Source organism: Pleurodeles waltl, chromosome 1_2 (assembly GCF_031143425.1).
Source record: "Pleurodeles waltl isolate 20211129_DDA chromosome 1_2, aPleWal1.hap1.20221129, whole genome shotgun sequence".
NCBI lineage: Eukaryota > Metazoa > Chordata > Amphibia > Caudata > Salamandridae > Pleurodeles > Pleurodeles waltl.
Window position 1 is genome coordinate 1,016,323,073 of NC_090437.1, and position 21,377 is coordinate 1,016,344,449.

The following is a 21,377-nucleotide window of genomic DNA, read 5'->3' on the forward strand; positions in this document are numbered from 1 at the left end:
AGATATTTTGGGCCTTTTGTCACTAAAATAAAGTACCTTTATTTTTGGTAACACTGAGTATTGCCTTTTATTGTGTATAAGTACTGTGTAACTATAGTGGTATTGCAGGAGCTTTGCATGTCTCCTACTTCAGCCTAAGCTGCTCTGCTACAGCTACCTCTAGACAGCCTAAGCTGCTAGAACACTGACTACATTTCAGGGATACCTGGACCTGGTATAAGGTGTAAGTAACTAGGGTACCCACTACAAACCAGGCCAGCCTCCTACAGTGAGCTGTGGAAGGACACAAATAATTGGAAACTACTGCAGGAGAGGGACAGAAGCGATGAACAATGCAAGCCATTAAAGAAGAAGCAAGCAAATGAGAGTGACAGGAGAGCCAACCAATGGTAAGCAATGTGTGAGACCCAGGCCCCTGTATGGTCTTGGTAAGCCCACAATATGTCTCACAGCAGACAGCAAATGCATTGTCTAGAAGTCTCGACCTAAAAATATACATCTAAAATTTGTAGCTAAGAGCAGTGATATGAGAGAGGTCATCTAGTGAATGATGTAACTGTAGGTCTGTGCAACTCAGCCAGGCATTTTAAAAGGGAGATTGTGGAACCATTCTTGTTGGTGAGTGTTGATAGTGTAAGATTAGGTTAGAAACAAGCTTTTCTTTACTTTCACTAGATGGTTCTTTTAATAGTGCAGAATTTCTTGCCAGGCAAACAGGTCGATGGTCTGATATATTAAAGGTCAAGAATGTTTTACATTAACCAGAATGTTTTAACCTTCTAGCTTGAGGATAGACAAGATCCGAGGCTCTCATTTGAAATTAACACTCAGGCATTATATGTTCCATACAGAAAATCCACTAACAGGAATACAAAATATTTATGGCACTTTGAGTGTTACTCACTGTGTGACATTGATTTATGGCATACTTGTGTTGGTTCATCCCTACCTGGCATTCATCACTAAAGGTGCCCTGAAATCTCTAACTGGCCATGCTTTAATAAACCTGGCAACTCTGTTGGATGTGTGCTTAAGCCAGGTTAGTAATGAGATGTAGGACACCCCTGGATATTTCAATCAAACCTTGTTATTGTTGACCACCTTGAATACTAGACTTTGTGTTTACCTTGGATGGAAATTAAACTATTTACTTAATATTTGTGTGTTGCAGACCCACACTATCAATTTGCTTTTGTTTGTTGCAGTTGCGTTCTTGCTGTTGGAGGTTCCTCACACTTTTGTGCTTTGGGTCTTGCAGTTGTAAGAAACTGATCAGCCTCAGCAGACATTTGTGGTCTAACTGGGGTCAAAGAGATTCATTCAGAGTATACAGTCCCCAGATTATGATCACAAATGACCATTGACGAAGTGATGTTAATGGAATACTTGGAAAACCAGACACTTTATTGGTAACTAAGAAGTGTATCAAAGTAATTGATTCATCTACGATACTTGATTCATATTGAACCTTTTGAATAGCAAAACGTTCCTTGAACATCAGCGGTAGCTTACAACCCCATGCATGTTGATCATTTATTAAAGGTTGCCTTCTTGTTTGCTGAGACTAGTTCGAGAGTGATAAGGGTCTTGTAGCTTTTGATCAGAGTATTGTTGATAAAGTAAGCCAAAAGAGTGTACCTTAATGAATTGCCATTTAGAAGCCTAGTAAATGTAAGATTAGAGCCCGTACGAATTGTTTGCGAGACCAGGATGCCATCAGTAGTGGAACATATACTTTTCCGAAGTAGGCAGTTGGACTTTTAGCATTGGCTGTGGGAGGGTGGTAAAGTAGCAGAAAGACACCTTAGGGTAGTTTAACCTAAACTTAATTTAGTCTGAGTTTACATGGGATGACCTAAAGCAGTGATGCTCAAAGTACGACCCAGGAGCTTTATGTGGCCTTCTTGACCTTTACATGTGGCACCCTGGTCAAAGCAGCATTGGGCTGCTGTTTACTCTCAACACTAACATAAAAAATATGTATCTGTATTGTAAGTTATTTTGGAATATTTTCTTGTGGATAGTGTTATCAGCTAAGAATTTAACTCTTAGGCTATTCTTGCATTTTACACCACACAATAAGGGTTGAATGTCTAAAGAAGCCACATACCGCATGCCCTTTACCCTGCATGGCTGGTCTTTTGTGAGCTCTTGACACAAATGCAATATGTGATTGTGCTATCAGATGTGGTTTTAAGTGGTCTTCTGGCCCTCCTCATTGCAACGGGGCCCAAAAATAGTCCGCCTGAAATTCTGCCCCCGTGCTGCAAGGGTGCCAGAAACGCCCAGGCTAAACAGAAATGAAAATGAAAAAACTAGCTCTGCTGACGTTCTGGTATTAAACAAAATTCAGTTTATTGGAAAGGGAGGGGGTCATGATTCATTTGTATGGCATACTTGAGCGGATGGTGATTGGGAGCTCAACTCATATTGTTTGGGTCAAGGACAACAGGGTTTTATGTTTATTTCGTCCAGTTGTCAAGTAGGCCCAACCCCCTACAGCACAAACCCTTTGACTGTGAGTTTGCCCCTTAGTATAGATCTGTGAGGGAAAATCGCCTGCTACTGAGGCAAGATGTGTATGCATACGTATAATTTATTCAAACTTGTATATTTGATTGATTAATACAGAAGCTTATCTTATTAGGGTGAGCGCAGTATGGAAACATGGTGAGCTCTGAGCTCAACCTCCAACTCTGACAGTAGTCACAGTATAAAACAACTACACATTCTCAAAACGCACCAGTTTAGAGCTACTTATGCTCCCAGATTTCTCAATGATTGTATACAAAAACATGCAGAATCATATTGACAAGATTAGGGATTCCTTTCAAAATGAAATGTACACATAAAATTGCACATTAAAAAAGGTTTTTCTAAATTATTGTGCAACGTTAAATAACATTTATCTACTGCATAATTTTATAAACATGATGGATATATGCCTATTTGTGTTTTTTAAAAAGAGAATGCCACCGTAGTGGATTTACAGGATTTGTTCTTGCATTAGTGAAGATTTACAACTTTCAGGAATTCAAAGGAGTTTATAGACATAGGCTGGAAACCATACTCCGAGTAAAGTTTTTTAATATCCATTTTCTCGCAAGCTAATATGAGACATACATTTATAATATTGAGACATATATTTACTCTAGCAAAAACGTGCTGAGCAACTGCAAATTCACTTTCTCCAAGTTTCCTTTTTCCCCACCATGAAATAGTTTTACTCCTTCGTTTTTCAGGAGTAAATTTCCAACCTTTTCCAATTAGGAAAACTGTTTAAAAGGAGTTGGTGAATACCCGTAGACATGTAAGCTTATGGGTGCGCACAAAATCACAGAACACGCTAGCCCTGGAACTACAACTTCCCTCCAACTTATAGCCCCTGTATGGTATGATTATGAGTTGCAAGGTACTGGTGGGGTGGGATATCCGCACCCTTTAAAACCAATACCACAAGGTAACACCTCCTTAGTACCACACAGCTCTGATTTTACTAGATTGAATTACAGATTGTATCTCTTTGCAGTGGATGTCGCTCACATTTACAGTCTGTTTTTAGCAGGAGAGACTAGTTTGGTTCTCGTGTGTTATGCCTGAGGGCTGGGTGGTGGCAGGAAAACGGGGCCAGGCAGCCGGTTCTCAAAGCGATTTTACAGATAAGATTTCCTGCCAGTAAAATCAGGTCTGTTGTTCTCACACCCAGTAAATCTGAGTGTAGGCACAGCAGTCCACTCAGGGAGGAGCGGAGTGGAATTTCCTTCTGGATTTTAATTCCGCTCAATTTCAATCGGACCTACACAGATTTACTGAAAGGTGGCAGCGACAGAATGTTGCTGGAATCCAGGCCATAATATAATAGGAGCCCTGCCATAAACAGAGAAGCTATTGTCAGAACTTTTATATAATAAGCATGCTGCCATAATTTGTCACCTCTCTGCATGACAGCAAAAGGGACACATGGATTTTGTTCGAGGACAAGTAGATTTCTGTAGCATTGTGTTCCCTGGACAAGTAGGTATTTTATAACATTCCGCGCCCCTGGGAATATTTGAAGTTCAGTTGAGACAAAAATATGTTTTACTGCAGAGGGGACCTAACACATTAGAGAAGAATTATACATGTTCATTTTTAAGGACTACACCTCAAGAAGAAAGTAAGTTACATTTCATGTGGAAAACCTTACCTTATAAAGTAGAACACTGCCATTGTTGTAGCTTGCATTGTGTAAACTGAAAAGACTATCAATCAAAGGCATTTGTATAGCGCACTGCTCACCCGGAGGGTCTCAAGGCGCTGGGGGGGGGGGAAACGCTACTGCTCGAACAGCCAGGTCTTGAGTTGCTTCCTGAAGGCGAGATGGTCTTGCGTTGTCCGGAGGTGGATGGGGAGGGAGTTCCATGTCTTGGCTGCCAGGTAGGAGAAGGATCTTCCTCCGGCGGTGGCTCTGCGGATGCGGGGGACGGTGGCGAGAGCGAGGCTGGCGGAGCGGAGCTGGCGGGTGGGCTTGTGGAAGGTCAGGCGGCTGTTGAGGAACTTGGGGCCCAGGTCGTGGAGGGCCTTGTGTGCGTGGGTGAGGAGTCGGAACGTGATTCTTTTGTTGACGGGGAGCCAGTGCAGGTCTCTCAGGTGTTCGGAGATGTGGCTGTGTCGGGGGATGTCCAGGATGAGTCGTGCTGAGGCGTTCTGGATCCGTTGGAGTTTCTTCTGGAGTTTGGCGGCGGTGCCGGCGTAGAGGGCGTTCCCGTAGTCCAGCCGACTGGTGACGAGGGCCTGGGTGACCGTCTTCCTGGTCTCGGTGGGGATCCACCGGAAGATCTTTCGAAGCATGCGTAGGGTGTTGAAGCATGAAGATGAGACGGCGTTGACTTGTCTGGTCATCGAGAGGGAGGAGTCCAGGATGAAGCCTAGGTTGCGAGCGTGGTCCGTTGGCTTGGGGGTGGCTCCCAGGGCGGGGGGCCACCAGGAGTCGTCCCAGGCGGATGGTGATGATCCCAGGATGAGGACCTCCGTCTTGTCTGAGTTCAGTTTCAGGCGGCTGTTCTTCATCCATTCGGCGACGTCTTTCATCCCTTCGTGTAGGCTGGCTCTGGCGGCGTCCGGGTCGCTGGTGAGGGAGAGGATCAGCTGGGTGTCGTCGGCGTAGGTGATGATCTTGAGGTTGTGTTGACGTGCGATGGTTGCGAGGGGGCTCATATAGACGTTGAAGAGGGTGGGGCTGAGCGATGACCCTTGTGGAACTCCGCAGATGACTTCGGTGGCCGCTGACCGGAACGGGGGGAGGCGGACTCTCTGGGTTCTTCCGGCGAGGAATGAGGCGATCCACTCCAGGGCCTTCCCCTGGATGCCGGTGTTGTTCAGGCGCTGTACCAGGGTGCGGTGGCAGACAGTGTCGAACGCTGCGGAGAGGTCCAGGAGGATGAGGGCCGCAGTTTCCCCATTGTCCATTAGGGATCTGATGTCGTCTGTGGCTGCGATGAGGGCGGTCTCCGTGCTGTGGTTGGCTCGGAAGCCGGATTGCGAGTGGTCGAGGGATCCGTTGGTCTCGAGGAAGGCAGCTAGCTGTCTGTTGACGGTCTTCTCGATGACTTTGGCAGGAAACGGGAGGAGCGAGATGGGGCGGTAGTTCTTGAGGTCGGAGGGGTCTGCAGTTGGTTTCTTCAGCAGGGCACTGATCTCGGCGTGTTTCCAGCACTCCGGGAAGGTGGCGGTGTTGAAGGAGGCGTTGACGATGTCACGGAGGTGGGGTGCGATGATGTGGTCAGCCGTGTTGAAGATGTGGTGTGGGCAGGGGTCCGTAGGGGATCCGGAGTGGATGGTGTTCATTGTGCGTGTTGTGTCTTCGGTGCTGACTGGGGTCCAGGTGCGGAGGGTGGCGGTGGGGGGCATCGGTTCGGTGGTGGGGTTTGTGGTTGGTGGGCCGAAGCTGTTGTGAATGTTGGCGATCTTGTTGTGGAAGAAGGCTGCGAGGGAGTCGCAGAGGTCTTGCGAGGGAGTGATGTCATTGTTTCCGGCGTCGGGGTTGGAGAGCTCTTTGACGATGCTGAAGAGTTCCTTGCTGTTGTGGGTGTTGTTGTCCAGTCGTTCCTTGAAGGCTGTCTTCTTTGTGGCGCGGATCAGTTGGTGGTGTTTGCGGGTGGCGTGTTTGAGGGCCGTCATGTTGTCTGTGGTCTGGTTGGTGCGCCAGGTGTTCTCCAGGGAGCGGCAGTTCTTCTTGGAGGTGATGAGCTCGTCGGTGAACCAGGAGGCTTTCTTGCTGCTGCGTCTGCTGGGGGGGTTCTTCTTCAGTGGTGCGAGGGCGTCTGCGCAGTTGGTGATCCACTGTGTGAGGTTGTTGGCGGCTTCGTTGGGGTCCGTTGAGCTGGTGGGGGGGTTCTGGCTGAGGAAGGTGGTGAGCTGGTCGCCGGTGATCTTGTTCCAGCTCCTGCGGGGGGTTTGTTGAGGGTGGTGGTGGGTCGTCGTTTTACTGAAGCTGAAGTGGACGCAGCTGTGGTCAGTCCACTGGAGATTGGTGGAGTGGCTGAAGGTGACATATTTGCTGGATGAGAAGACTGGGTCAAGCGTGTGGCCGGCGTGGTGTGTAGGGGTGGTTACCAGTTGCTTGAGTCCGAGGTTGGCCAGGTTGTCCAGTAGAGCAGTGGTGTTGCGGTCCTTGTCGTCCTCCAGGTGGAAGTTGAGGTCCCCCAGGAGGATGTAGTCGGTGGAATTGATGGCGTGGGGGCTGACGAAGTCTGTGATGTCTTCGCTGAACTGTGTGCGTGGTCCCGGTGGTCTGTAGATGAGGGTGCCTCTGAGCGTGGTCTTGGGGTTGGTGTGTATCTGGAAGTGGAGGTGTTCGGCGGAGGTGAAGGTGTCATCAGAGTTGGTCGTGATGCGGATGGTGTTCTTGTGGATGATGGCGATGCCTCCTCCTGTCTGGTTGACGCGGTCCCTCCTGGTGATTTTGTAGCCTTCTGGGACGGCGATGGCGACGTCGGGTGCTGAGGAGGCGTTCATCCAGGTTTCTGTCAGGAAGGCGATGTCTGGTGCTGTCGAATCGAGGAGGTTCCAGAGTTCGACGGCATGCCTGTGAACGGAGCGGGTGTTGAGCAGGATGCACATCAGGTGTTTGTTGCTGGGGCTCGGTTTAGTAGGTGCAGTGTTGGGTCGTAGGCTGGTGAAGCGGCAGGTCAGGCAGGTGAAGGGTCCGTGGGTGCGTCTCGGGGTGGCTCGGTAGCAGGCGGTGTTTCGGCCGGCGTTGAGTGCGTGGAGGGTTCTGGCATCGTAGCTGTGCAGGGTGTGCTGGCGAGGGCGAGGACCAGGGGGTCTGGCGCTGGGCGCGGTCCAGGCGCGGACGGGCGCAGACGGGCTTACCTTTGACGCACCTTCGGCGCTCAGTCGGAGCTCCCGCTGCGCGCGTCCGCTGCGCGGTCGCTCTGGGGGCGTCATAAGTAAGGAGCCGGGAGGGAGGAGCAGCTGGGTGGCGGGAGCGGTCCGGCGAATGGAATCACAGGGGGGCGGGGCCGCAGGGAGGCAGCGGCGGGAAATCCCAGGAGCAGCGAGCGAGCGAAGGAATCTGCAGGCAGGAGGCGGCAAAGGCAGGCAGGAGCGGCAGCAGTGAGTGGGGCGACCAAGCCCTGTGGAGGGCTGAGCGGTCACACTCTGTGGTCCCCTACGGTCCCCTTAAGTAAGGAGCCGGGAGGGAGGAGCAGCTGGGTGGCGGGAGCGGTCCGGCGAATGGAATCACAGGGGGGCGGGGCCGCAGGGAGGCAGCGGCGGGAAATCCCAGGAGCAGCGAGCGAGCGAAGGAATCTGCAGGCAGGAGGCGGCAAAGGCAGGCAGGAGCAGCAGCAGTGAGTGGGGCGACCAAGCCCTGTGGAGGGCTGAGCGGTCACACTCTGTGGTCCCCTACGGTCCCCTTAAGTAAGGAGCCGGGAGGGAGGAGCAGCTGGGTGGCGGGAGCGGTCCGGCGAATGGAATCACAGGGGGGCGGGGCCGCAGGGAGGCAGCGGCGGGAAATCCCAGGAGCAGCGAGCGAGCGAAGGAATCTGCAGGCAGGAGGCGGCAAAGGCAGGCAGGAGCGGCAGCAGTGAGTGGGGCGACCAAGCCCTGTGGAGGGCTGAGCGGTCACACTCTGTGGTCCCCTACGGTCCCCTTAAGTAAGGAGCCGGGAGGGAGGAGCAGCTGGGTGGCGGGAGCGGTCCGGCGAATGGAATCACAGGGGGGCGGGGCCGCAGGGAGGCAGCGGCGGGAAATCCCAGGAGCAGCGAGCGAGCGAAGGAATCTGCAGGCAGGAGGCGGCAAAGGCAGGCAGGAGCGGCAGCAGTGAGTGGGGCGACCAAGCCCTGTGGAGGGCTGAGCGGTCACACTCTGTGGTCCCCTACGGTCCCCTTAAGTAAGGAGCCGGGAGGGAGGAGCAGCTGGGTGGCGGGAGCGGTCCGGCGAATGGAATCACAGGGGGGCGGGGCCGCAGGGAGGCAGCGGCGGGAAATCCCAGGAGCAGCGAGCGAGCGAAGGAATCTGCAGGCAGGAGGCGGCAAAGGCAGGCAGGAGCGGCAGCAGTGAGTGGGGCGACCAAGCCCTGTGGAGGGCTGAGCGGTCACTAGGGGATGAAGAGCTATCCCTACCAGGAAATATCCATGTTTCTAGTAAGATAGTTTTAATGGCAATGCTTTATTTTGAATTTTGCCTCTTTATATTGTAGAGAAGCAGTTAGTAACAGATTTTCAAAAACATTCCGGACATATTTGTGTGCAACTCACCCCTGCTACGTAGGACGTGCGGGAGACTCCACTGGGCGCATGCCCAGGCGAAGACCAGGCCAAGAGCCAGTCCATCTGCATCCATCCGCTGCCGGATGAGGCTGGGTTGGGCCCCACCTCTTACGTGGATGATCATTGTGACCTTATCCAACTGGACATTGGAGGTGAACACTTGCTTCTACTTTTCCATACTCTTATTCTATCTTTGTACTGCTATTGCCATGCCGTGTGCCCCACGGCGTTCCCTGCTCGGGCTGCGGTGAGGGCTGCAGTCCATTTTCTGCATCGCGGGGCTTGCATTGGCCCTTTTTTTGCCCGCGTCGAGGTCGGAGGCCCAGGGTTGGGCGTCAGGCCTCACTGCGTTCAGCGCGCAGCATGGGTGTTTGCTGTGGGATCTCTGCCCCCCCCCCCATAAGCCCTCTGGCCCTTCGCTTACCTGGTGCCCTGATCTAGGGCTCTTTCTTTCTTCCTTTTTTTCTAGTAGGGCCATGTGCTCTCCTTCCCAGCATGCCATTCTTCTTTTCTTTTCCCTGCATGCATCTGTTTCCCTTTCTAATATGGTGCCTTCCTCTGCTTTTTTCTATAGCCCCTTTTTCAGTCCAAGATGGCGTTCTTGCTTCTTCCTGCATGTTATTTCCTGCAAAGTGGTATATAAGGGGTCAGATTCTTGTTCTCTTTTCGTTGCAACACTTCATTTAGTGGTGATCACACTCCGGCTGGTTTTTCTCTGATTCCAGTTTTTGTTCCTGTTTTTTCCAGCTTTTCCAGTTATTCTTTTCTTGGTGTTCGATTTTTCACATGTCCTTTTTTCTGTTCCAGGGAGTTCCTGTAAAAGAGGTTTTTTCCCTTAGGGGTTTTTCCTCTGGGACTCCTTCTGGAGGGCACGGACTGTTGTGGCATATCACTGTCAGCAGCACCGTGGCTACCGGAAAGGGTCGCACCTACCTCTGCCAGAGAAGGACCTACAAGAATCGAGGTCGCACTTCAGCTCCATCTGACAAGGGCAGTAAATGAAAGGTAGATCGTGACAGCTATGGGCAAGCGGAAAGTGACCAGCCCTCCTGTAATGCCTCTTAGACCTACCAACATTGACACCATGCTAGAAAGAGCTATTGGGGCTGTAAGTATGAAGATAGCATTGACTGAGCGTAGACTGTGTTGAGGTGGGAGTGGCGCCAGGGAAGGAACTCAAAACATTAGTTTATTAGATGAGTCTGGCACCCCAATGTCAGAAGTAGCTGGCAAGGATATCAGAGGATTATTCACTCCACGCTGCACAACTGGCGCAGAAAATGGGATCACAAAGGAAGCAAATGTCTGTGGTTGCTCGTCCCCTGTAAGCATTGACAGGTCAAACCCTTCTTCGGAGTCAGCTGTAAAGTGGAAAAAGCCTGGTAACTGTGTCCCTCGCATGAAAGCAAAAATAAATTAAACAGCTGCTGGCAGGGTTTGGGATCAATGCCCCTATGTTTACAAGTTAGGCAAATTATTTTCTGAGATTTTAGAGGGCCAACTGAGTACAATAAAGGAGCGCTTGTCAGTACTTGAAGGTCATCTTGCCTCCTTACCTAAATCCCACACCTATTCTACCTGTTAGCATAAACCAACTGATAGCTCAGCAATTTTTGCTCCCTATTGCAAGCCATTGCGCCCCAAAGTGGGCCCTCTTGCGACCACCTTGCAGTCTGAATCTGGAAATGACGCTTCAGCCTTTGCCGAGTACAAACCATCATGATGGGGGTGCTGATCCTCAACTATTAAACATTTCTTCCCAGCCTGTAATAGTTACACAGAGTGCCCCAGGTATGCCCTCAGAGACATGCAAGGTGAAGAGTAGCAAGCCTAATACCACTATTTTAAGTTTGTCCCCACTAGCCTGCCCATTTGTTTTGGTAATGGCAGGAGTCCTGCCCTTAAAATGTTGTCAAATCGAGACCTGGGATCAGGCGCGTAACAAAATCATTCATTGGTTGGGGGTGAACAGGAATTGTATTATTGCAGATGGGAATGAGATTCTAATGGTTTGGTAGGTGAGTTGGATTGGTCATGCACCAAAAGATTTAACTGGAGACTGCATCGTTGTTAATTTTAGACGCCCAAGTATTGTAAGGAGACTACTCAGTACCTACTCAGCAAGAACATTAACCCGATCAAACATTGTTACACTGCATCTGGGTTACTTTTACAAGCTCCTCAATCCCTTAAAACGTTCTGTAGTAACTAATTGTCAGCCACAGTTTTTTTCAGGGCTTGACTTGCAGTAACAGATTTGCACTGTTCTCAGACTGTAATGAAATAGACTGACAGGATGCACCAGTATTGGAGGGAGCTCCATCTCCTGAGCCAGTGACTGTATGTGATCTCTGTTTGGTAAACCCAGCATCTCACGTTGGTCTTCCTAAAATTTTATATTTGTGCAGTATAGAACTCCTAGCTTTAAATGCAAAGTCCCAGCCCTACCGCCCGCTGAGGATAATAAGTTGGAACATCACAGGGCTGGGCTCCAAGATAGCAGTACCCGACTTGCAATCGTTTGTAACCTCTTAAACTAATGCAACAAATCTGGGATACCAACTCTTTAACATTTGAAAGCTTTTTGTATTTTAGCATACCTTCTGTTCTATCCAGTGCACTTCTAGAGGATTATCTATATGGATCACAAGTGATTTCCAAGACTGTTTGATTATATTGCCACCATTCTGGAACAGAAAACTAGGAGAGGTCAGCAAATATACTTACTCCTGGCTGGAGATGTTAATGCCAAGTTACTAAACGTTTCTAACAATAGCTCCCCGGTTGTCAGTGTTAGTGGGGACTATAGAGGCAAAGAGCTGGAGGCTTATCTTGCCTCTTCTGATTTATTGAATGTGTTGGATATTGGTAGAATTAATAAGGTTGGTTTACCCAGTTTTAAGGGTAGGAATTTCTCCTCAGTGATTGATTACATTTTTGTATCTCGAAATGTAATCAATTTTTTAATCCTATACGACAATCATTATCACAAGTGTTAGTGATCATAATCCTGTTGAGCTAGTTTTAGTTGCCTTGCCTAGGAAGAATTTTCAAATCGTGCTTGGTCTTTGCAGTTTATCCGTATTCACAAATAATCTTAGGCTTCACTGGAAGCTATCAAAAACTCCGTTCCTGAAGAAAATGGTAGCAGAGAACACTGGACTATTCATGGGATGTTTGGAGGAGAATGTGTGAGTCAATGGGGTAATAGTTTATTTACGGTTCTTTGTGGTAACACTAGACAATTCCAGCCCCCCCCCCCCAGTGGTTTAATTATGAGTGCTCCCTTCTTAATCGTACTCTGCGTAAAACCCTGAACAAAAAAAACAGAGATTGTGCTACTTTAGCTACCTTGCGGAAGCAATATGTAATGGCAATAGTGCATAGACGAAAGAAAGCTATTAACCAGCAGTGGGAATTTTTACCACATACAGCTCAGTCAAAGGATGGTAAATCCTTTTGGTGCACTGTTTCTAGCATGCATACGCTTGACCAGTCAATCACTTAAGTTAGCTGCCACATAAATGGCAAGGCATGGTTGACACACTTTTCCCAAATTTATCTAGCTACTGATTCAGATGCCACAAGAGGGGTATGCAAGGTTTTGCCCCCATTTATTCAGGTTTCCTTACAGGAAGTCATTGTAGCCATTCAACAAAGTTCTGGGGGCAAATCTCCAGGGCCAGTTGGTATCCCAATTAATATAATTAAATGTAATATGTATCTTTGGGCAACTTTACTGACAAATGTTTTTAATGATCTAACCCATTCCAACATACCTGCTTCCTGGGCAAGTTCATAGATAGTCCCAATTTTTTAAAAGGGGACCAATCTAAACCACAGTGTTATTAACCGATTTCACTGATTGATATTCCTGCTGAATTCCTTGGATTGGCACTTTACAATCCGATCCAGGAGTGGGCCTGGGATAAAAACCTCTTAAGGGTCTGTCAGTATGGCTTTTGTACTGTGATTGGTACAGTTGAGCAATGTTTAAATCTGAACTTAACATTACAAAAGAGGCCCAGCTAATGAACTACCACAGGATGGATAGGAAAAAGGATTTTCCTGTTAGAAAAACCCTAACCCACCAGGGTTACCCCTTGGTGGCATGCTTTATCATTGGGTTTCTTCCCATTCCACTACAGAGCAGGGCGTGCTATGACTTACGGGATACGTGGGAGCAGTGATGTACACTGGTGTACTGATTTGACTAAACAAACTGCATGCAGCAGAGGTCTGTGTGGCAGGGATTGTATAATAAGCGGATCAGATGGGGGCACCACTGAACTATAAGATTGTGTCCTGGAATATTAGGGGCATGCACACTATGACTAAGTGGTACAAAGTGTGCTCCTATTTACAGAGGAGAGGGGCCCACATAGCAATGTTGCTGAAACACACATGCCTGCTTCAGAGGGAATGGCTCTGCAGAGGAGATGGAGCGGCCAAGTGTACTACATATCCTACTTTGCCTATGCTCAGGGAACTCTCATTTGGGTTAGAACGGAAGCCCCTTTTCAGAAAACAGGGACAGTCGTAGACACTAATGGCCGATTTGTAGTCACTGGCCGCCTGGAGGGGCGGGACATAGCTCTTGTTAGCATATATGCACCAAATACTGATCAGGCAGCATTCCTGGGGCACCCCTCAGGAGCGTTGGCCCCTCACTTAATGCAAACAGTGTTGATGGGAGGAGACTTCAACTGTGTAGCCGATCCTGACATGGAGAGATCACATCCCCCACTTGGGAGTTCCCCAGTCTGTAGAACTGCTGCTGCATTTCGAGCATGGCAGGCTGAGTGGGGCTTGGTGGACTCGTGGCGATGCCTATTCCCACACACCAGGGCCTATTCCTTCTTTTCAAACATGCATGACTTACATATCTGATTAGACGCATTTCTCTGTACCCCGGAGGTACATGACCAAATTCGGGAGGTGGCATACCCAGGGAGGACGATATCTGACCACAATCCCGTCCTTCTCTATCTGACCTGGGAGAGAGCCCAATCACTAGAAGATCCTGTCTTCCGGGAACAGATAGAAAGAAACATTAGACAATACTTTGCGGCGAATGAGAAAACTGCATCTTCTCCCCAGATCTTCTGGGATGCCTTCAAAGTAGTGATACGATGGAGTTGTATAGCTGAATCGGTAGGGGTCCAGAGGACATTACTAGGGAAAGTCATGGCTGCGGAGAGCGAGTTACAAGCACTCGAAAAACGGCGGCTGGGTCACCCTGAGCTGCAATGGGAGGTACGTGGGGCAAGGGAGAGAGTAGCAGAGCATACTGAGAAGCTCCGTTGTTTTGACTTAATGATGAGGGCACATGCCGAAAGGGACAAAATGGGCACACTTCTGACCTGGCTGGCTAACCCTTCGAAGAGTGGGGCACCCATCATGGAAATTAACACCTCAACAGGGCAGAGAGTATACCGGCAGGAAGAGATCAACCAACATTTTTATAGATACAACACCTCTTTACACACCAGCCTAACGCAAAACCGGGAGGCTGACATACGGGCCTTCCTAGAACCACTACCATGCTGGAGCCTCACCATGGAGGAAAAGGAAACATTGGGAGGGGCTGTCAAAATTACTGAAATCTCAGCTGCCATAAAAGGTTTCGCATGAGGGAAAACCCAGGCACAGATGGACTCCTCATAGAATTCTGTGCCACATATGCTGACGACCTGGGCCTCAAACTTGTGAAACTATACAAAGTGGCATAAGGCCAAGGGTGCCTGCCGGGAACGTTAAAAAAAGCGCTGATAGTCCCGCTGCTGGAACATGGCAAACTAGCGCAGGACAGCACGGCGTACAGGCCACTTTCCATGCTCAATACTGACTATAAAATCCTCAGTCGGGTCCTTGCGACGAGACTACTTCCTTTCATGACTCGCCTAGTCTGCACGGACCAGGCAGGGTTTATCCCCACACGGATCACAACCCATAATGTCCACTAATTTATCAACCTCCTCGACGCGGACATCCCAGACAGAATATCCACTGCCGTCTTTGCCGTCGATATAGAGAAGGCATTAGACAGCTTGGAATGGAAATACATGTATGCAGTATTAAAGCATATGGGAATGGGGGATGGATTTATTGGATGGACGCAGCTACTGTACACAGACCCCAGAGCCCAAGAGCAGACTGGAACCACAATATCGGAATTATATAGAGTAGAGAGGGGCACCCGCCAGGGGTGTTCTCTCTCGCCCTTGCTGTTTGTGTTGGCTGTGGAGCCATTGGCCAGCTAGGCGCGCACAGCTCCCTGGTATCGGGTACTTCTGTACTGTGATACCTCTCATTGCATAGCGCTCTGTGCAGATGATCTGCTCATGTTCTTGCGAAACACCGCATCGGAACTAAGAGGGGCCTGGACACTCCTAGAAACATTTGGCTTGCTCTCGAGGATACGGGTGAATTGGCAAAAATTAGAGCTCTGTCCACTGACAGCAGACCGAGACCCACCTGAGGACTTTGGACATGTTCCCTAGGAACCTAGGTACATGTCCTACCTAGGAGTCAAAGTCTACCGCAAGAGAACTCATCTACTAGAGGGCAATATAGGCAAAGCTACTAGAAGGCTGAAAACTAATCTGGACTTCTGGAAGACACTTCCTCTGTCGGTGGCGGGGAGAATAGCATTGCTCAAGATGGTGGCCCTGCGTAGGCTACTATACTACTTTGTGGTCCTACCTCTTTTGGATACCTGCTGCGGTCTTCAGGTAGCTGGATTCACTGATCACTACGTTCATATAGGGACCCGGGAGGGGCCGGGTGGTCCTGGCCACCATGAAAAGACTGCAGACGGAGGGGGGACTGGCGGTCCCAGACTATGAGTCGTATTATTTGGTGGCCCAGCTGCAATGGCTAACCCAGTGGATAGCAGGACAGAGACTACAGAACGGCGATTTAAATTCAACAGTCCCACCCCTTCCTCAATTTGTGGGAACTCTACTGAATTCACCGGACCCCCTCACACAGACAGTCCTGCGGTCATAGGAAAATGCAGTAACAGATGTCTCCAAAAAACTGATACGGGCATCCCTTACTTTCCTGACATACCAATGGCTTGGCTGCTATGGGTGCCCCACCAAGGAGACTGGGAGGGCATCACATCCTGGGTAGACACGGGGCCTACACAACTGGGCGACTTGTACAGGGATGGGGAGCTTCTCCCTTCGAGGTGTTCTAGCAGGAGTACAACCTCCCACTTGGCCCTTTCCTACTACATCGCCCTATTACCCTCACCATTAAAAAGCACTGGCACACTGTGCGAATAGAATAACGGCCACATGGCGTCAGCAACTACATAGTAACATCAGAGGGTACTTTCAGGGCAGTAACCTGCATAAATAGGGCTTTCCGAGCGGGAGCATTGCGCCCGCTGGAGGCTCTGCAAATAAAGTAGAAGATGGAGTTGGGGATCCTGATACCAGAGAGGAACTGGGGACAGATATTAGAGAGAGCACCAAAGACGTCCAATTTTAACTAATAAACTTCTACGTACTACATAGGGCCTATCTTACCCCTAGGCGGCTCCGTGGACACTTTCAAGTAGTGGACGCCAGGTGCCCACGTTGTGGGGAGGCAGCAGCCAAGTTCCTACATATGAGGTGGTCTTGTTCGAACCTAACCGCATAGTGGAGGGAAGAAACGGCCGACATGGCTGAGTACCTGGATCGGGATATCCCTTGCACGCCTGGGCATTGTCTTCTTCATTGGTTCCCTCACACCCCCAAGAATAGGGCCTACAGTGGGCTCCAGGATCTTGCATATGTACTAGAAAAGAAGGAAATAACGAGGAACTGGAAGTGCCCACCTGGCCCTAGACTGGCCTAGTTTTTTAGAGGGAATTAGAACGCTGGGCGGAATATGAGAGCATGGTATTAACACGAGAAGCCAGGCAGGGCAGAGGGTCACCAGACTTAGCACAAACTTGGGAGCACTTGGTGGTGACCTGAAAGATAAGGATCGGTTGACCCTGGATTGCTCCACAGGGACCTCGCCAGAAACCGCCAGCCAACAGTGACACCCCCCAATGACCCAAGAGACTGTAGACCTGCTCACATTGCGCTCTCTTAGAACAACCGACGATACACACACACACATACACACTGATCGCAGTTGACAAAGATACACTTCAGGTAAGGGATGGCAGAACGGGGTTAGGTAGGGATTAAACGCAAGTTGACTGAATGGAGAATGATGGAACCTAATATCCTTATCAAAGCACACTGTATCTATATGCTTAAATATTGCAAATGTCAATAAAATCTGTTCACAAAAAAAAAAAAAAAAGAATTGGGTCTTAATTATTTGAGTTACCTTATCTGGCAGATGGAGGAAGCTTCACTGGCAAGGGACATAATTACTGACTGTTTTGCCTGTGATAAGAGCTTCATGGCTGGCATATGTCCAAAAAATCATTTGATGGGATTGGCCTAGCCAATGCTTTTTTTCGACACAGCCTTCCGTATTGCCTATGGCAAAAAGCATGAGATTGCACTAATACTAACTAAATTGCAGGCAGATAGACTAAAGACTTAGGCCCTCATTTCGAGTTTGGCGGTAACTGGACCGCCACGCCGGCAGTGGCAGTGACACAGCCGTCAGGCTGGCGATGCAGACCGCTATAGAATGACTACGGCGGTGAACCTAGTGCAACAGAGCCAACTTACCGCCAGTACCGCCACTGCGGTAGAGCCGCCGCCAGTGGCGGTAACCATTTTTAGGCTGGCGGGAACCAAAGTACCCCCCACCATATTATAAGTCACTGGACTGCCAGGATTTCTGGAGTGGGCCGACTGCGATGAAAAGCTTGGCGTAGACAGAAAGTACAAAAGGAGACACTCACCACACAGAAGCATCCGCAGCCACCATGGCAAATGAACTGCAAGTCCTCCCAGCATTGTATCTCGCCATACACCTTCAGGGCCAGCGACAACGACAAAGACGACAACCGTAAGTACGCCCAGCACATAGTGGAGGAAAGGGCAGTGATACACACCCACACATAACACACACTCCCGGCACATACAGCGAAGGCCACACAGGCGCAAAAAAAAATACTGTACCAGCACACACATCTACACACATGCACACACAAAATACGAAAAAGCCAAGTACCCAATATACATACAAAGCCAAGCAGATATGTGACAAACACACAGCACAACGCGTACAAGCTCCACCAACACAGTCATACACATCCATACACAACACCCCATAATCACACAACAACATGTTTACCACAAACACTTTAACGCTGTCATAGACAGGCATGTTGAGAAACACCACATATCCACACACACACAAAATCTGTATTTAGCAGTGACACACAATATCAGTGAACAGACATCCAAATAATGACACAGGTGACACATCACCTACAACCAACATCCAAAGGAATTCAAAGATGCAGCACCATATACACGGACTCACACTCCACCCCATACAATCCCACAAGCAAGCAGTCAGACACATTACAACATGCACATGACACAACCCATCTACCAAGCGCATGCAACAACACAGGCACAACCCATACACAAACATCACGCATCGTTGCATACAGATGTCACACCACCACTAAGAAGGAAACCAGGACAAGCATCTCATCTTGCCAACCACAGCAAGTGAGCAGATGTATTGTGAACCATGAAATTAAATATAAACTATATACAAAGAGTGCCAAATGGCAAGTCCCACGTGCAGAAGTGCACATAGTCCACATGTCATGCCCCCAACTTGACTCCTGACAGCAAATAGGCCTCCATGGCATCAATGTGACAGGCAGGCACCTCAGGGGTTTGGGAGTAGGGGCGGTGGGGGTGGCTTGGTTTTGGAAGGGGGGTGTCTCAGTTTGGGCTTGGGAGGGGGACTTTGGCACTGGGAGGGGTGGACGTCTTACTTGGGTGGAGAAGCAGGGGCAATACCAGAGTGGGCAGTGAAGGAATGGGAGGTGGAAGGGCCTGGTAGGGCAGGGCGGCATGATGTTTGGGGGTAACACAGGGTGGGACAGGAGTAGGAAACAGGTCAAGGGGGCAAGGAAGACTTTTCTTTTAGGTACATGGGGCGGTCACATGAGTAAGGGATGGGAGTGGATGTAGATGGAGTTCTAGTGCGACATGTTAGTGTGCTGTACGTGGATGCTGGTGTGTGGTGGGTGTATGTTAGGGCAGAGGTGCCTGCGGCGAAGGAGTCGCCCACCCTCCTGGGTGAGCGGGAACGGGCAGTGGGGTAGGGAGCTACTGGGAGGGTGGTGGTGGTAAGGGGCTGGTTGACAAGGATGGTGCTGGGGTGGTCCCAGATGGATCCGCCAGGGAGCTGCCATCGGAGAAGGAATCTGAATCAGATGTTGTGGTCCTGTTCTCCTCGGCTCTCCTTGTGCCAGCCTCCTGAGTCCCATTGGCTGCAGCATCCCCACTCACTGGTGCCCTTCCTCTTTTGCCAGATGATGCTAATGCACACATAGACAGAGGTGGATAGAGAAGGAGGATGGGAGCAAAAGAAAGGGAGGAAATGGTAAATGCCTACTCATCCACTACACATACAAACAATACACCCATTTGCCCATGTCGTGAAAACAAGAGCCCATATTGCAGTCATGAACAATATAGTCCTGCAAGCCATAACCAAACTAATCACCTATTACCTCACCCCTGCAGCCTAGACACCTGATTGAAAATCCTACATGCCTGTCAACTGTTTAACTCACTCATCTATCAATTTAATCCATGACCATACCCAACTACATGTCAGTCATTACAGGATGAAACAAATCTGACCTCAGAGGTACTGTGAGCACAAACAAAATGACAGGTATGTGTGGAATACAATCTTGTACAGATGTCCAGTGAGATTGCAGTGATATCAATGTGAATGTAAACTACACATACTTATCATTACCCAAATACAGTGCAAACAATATTACTTTGGACTACTACAAGAGGCTCAGGGAGGGAGTATGAAGCCAGTAAAATACCTCAGCATTGGAGTATCTCACATGTACAGTAGAATATGTGGTACAGTACCACCACTTCAGTCTCTTCATGGCTTTACATAGCTACCGTACTACACTGCAACATGATTTGGAGGACAACCAGGACTGTACACTCCCCAAATTCCATCTGACCTTGTGAATCCCAAGTCCAGTAAGGGACACAGTGGACAACCATGCAGAAGTCACCTAATAGTCTTCACTTGCCCCCTTGTGGCTGCTGTGCTGCCCTCAAGCGCCCATCCAACTCTGGGTAGGACACCTCCAGTATGTGGGCCATTAGGGAGGGGTCAGGGACTCACATGCACCCCTTCCATGTTGGGAGGCCGTCCACAGCTGGGCCTCTGCGGTCTTCCGGGCCCAGCGTCTCATGTCCTCCCACCGCTTCCTGCAGTGGGTGCTCCGCCGGCTATGGACCCCCAGCTTCTGCACTTGTTTGGCGATGGCTTTCCACAACCCTTTTTTCCAGTGGGTGCACATACATCATTTGCATGCAGTACCCCAAATTAGTCATCACATGTCAACGTGCACACACATTCGCCGTCAAACACCACCTGAAATGGAAGACAAAGGACGTTGTACTGACCTGTTGCTCTGGAGCGCCATACAGCCGTGCATACAGGGGTAGGACCCCTTCCACCAGTTTATCCAGCTCCTCACCTGTGAAGGCAGAGGCCCTATCTCCTGCAGTGCATGCCATTGTGGCTCCAAGATATAGGACACAGAAGTTCACGAAGTGGAGGTCTTCCTTACCTGAATGCCAGGAGTCAAGTGAGCTTGGTCATACAAAATGGCGGTCACAACCATCGCCGCTGGCGGTGATCGTCATTGGTCCTAGTTTCCCATAGATGTCAATGTTAACCAAATAAGGAGTTGCACAGCGGTTCCGACCGCCTTCCTCCATGACGACTGCACCAGGGAAATGAGGTTACTTCCATCTGTCCTTTGCATGCAGGACAGACAGCTGCCATTTTAGATCGTTACATGACTGTCCTGGGTTCCCACTGCGTCATTACCTGCATATCATCACAATATGCTTAATTGTAGGTTACATTTTGCCAACACTCGCATATGTAGTTGGTGTCAGGTGTCATTACCAAAGGTGTTACTACATATGTTTGTATTGACAATCTGTATAGTGTAACATATGGAAAGTCTTTGTACATCACTACAACTCCTTGACACGTCCCTTGTCACAGGTATGTCAATAAGAGGCATTGTCTGGGTAGGAATGGAGTGTGGAGTAATTTCTTTCCACAACATGACAGAAAACTTACATGAACAAAACTTTGTGATTGTTGTATATCATACTTGGTGCACAACATAATGAGAGGTTTCCAGATTGTTGTTTGTCTCCCTGCCCAGATATCGTCAAAATGGAGTGATGAGGAATGCACCAGTTTACTGGCCACTAGTAGATCTTGAAACCATGCAAGAGCGCCACATCATCATGACCTATTGACTGAACTGTGTGTCCATCAGGGACCTGGTCGCCCAGTTAGAGCCAGACCTCCTGCCAGCTTTGAGAAATCCCCATGCCATCCCTCCAACAGTCCAAGTGTTGGCAGTCCTGCATTTTCTGGCCAGTGGCTCATTTCAGGTGACTGTGGGAC

At 49.3% G+C, this 21,377-nt stretch overlaps 1 protein-coding gene across 8 annotated transcripts in view; it reads left to right on the forward strand.

Moving 5' to 3' along the window:
• Window positions 1–21,377, forward strand: part of APBB2 (amyloid beta precursor protein binding family B member 2) — a 940,970-nt gene that overhangs the window by 253,617 nt on the left and 665,976 nt on the right. For 2 of the 8 annotated variants that reach the window (XM_069201876.1, XM_069201901.1), the window contains exon 3: window positions 8,684–8,905. The exons of the other annotated variants lie outside the window; for them this stretch is intronic. The gene's annotated coding sequence lies outside the window, so the exon portion shown is untranslated. The remainder of the gene's footprint in view (window positions 1–8,683; window positions 8,906–21,377) is intronic. 8 annotated transcript variants of the gene reach the window in all.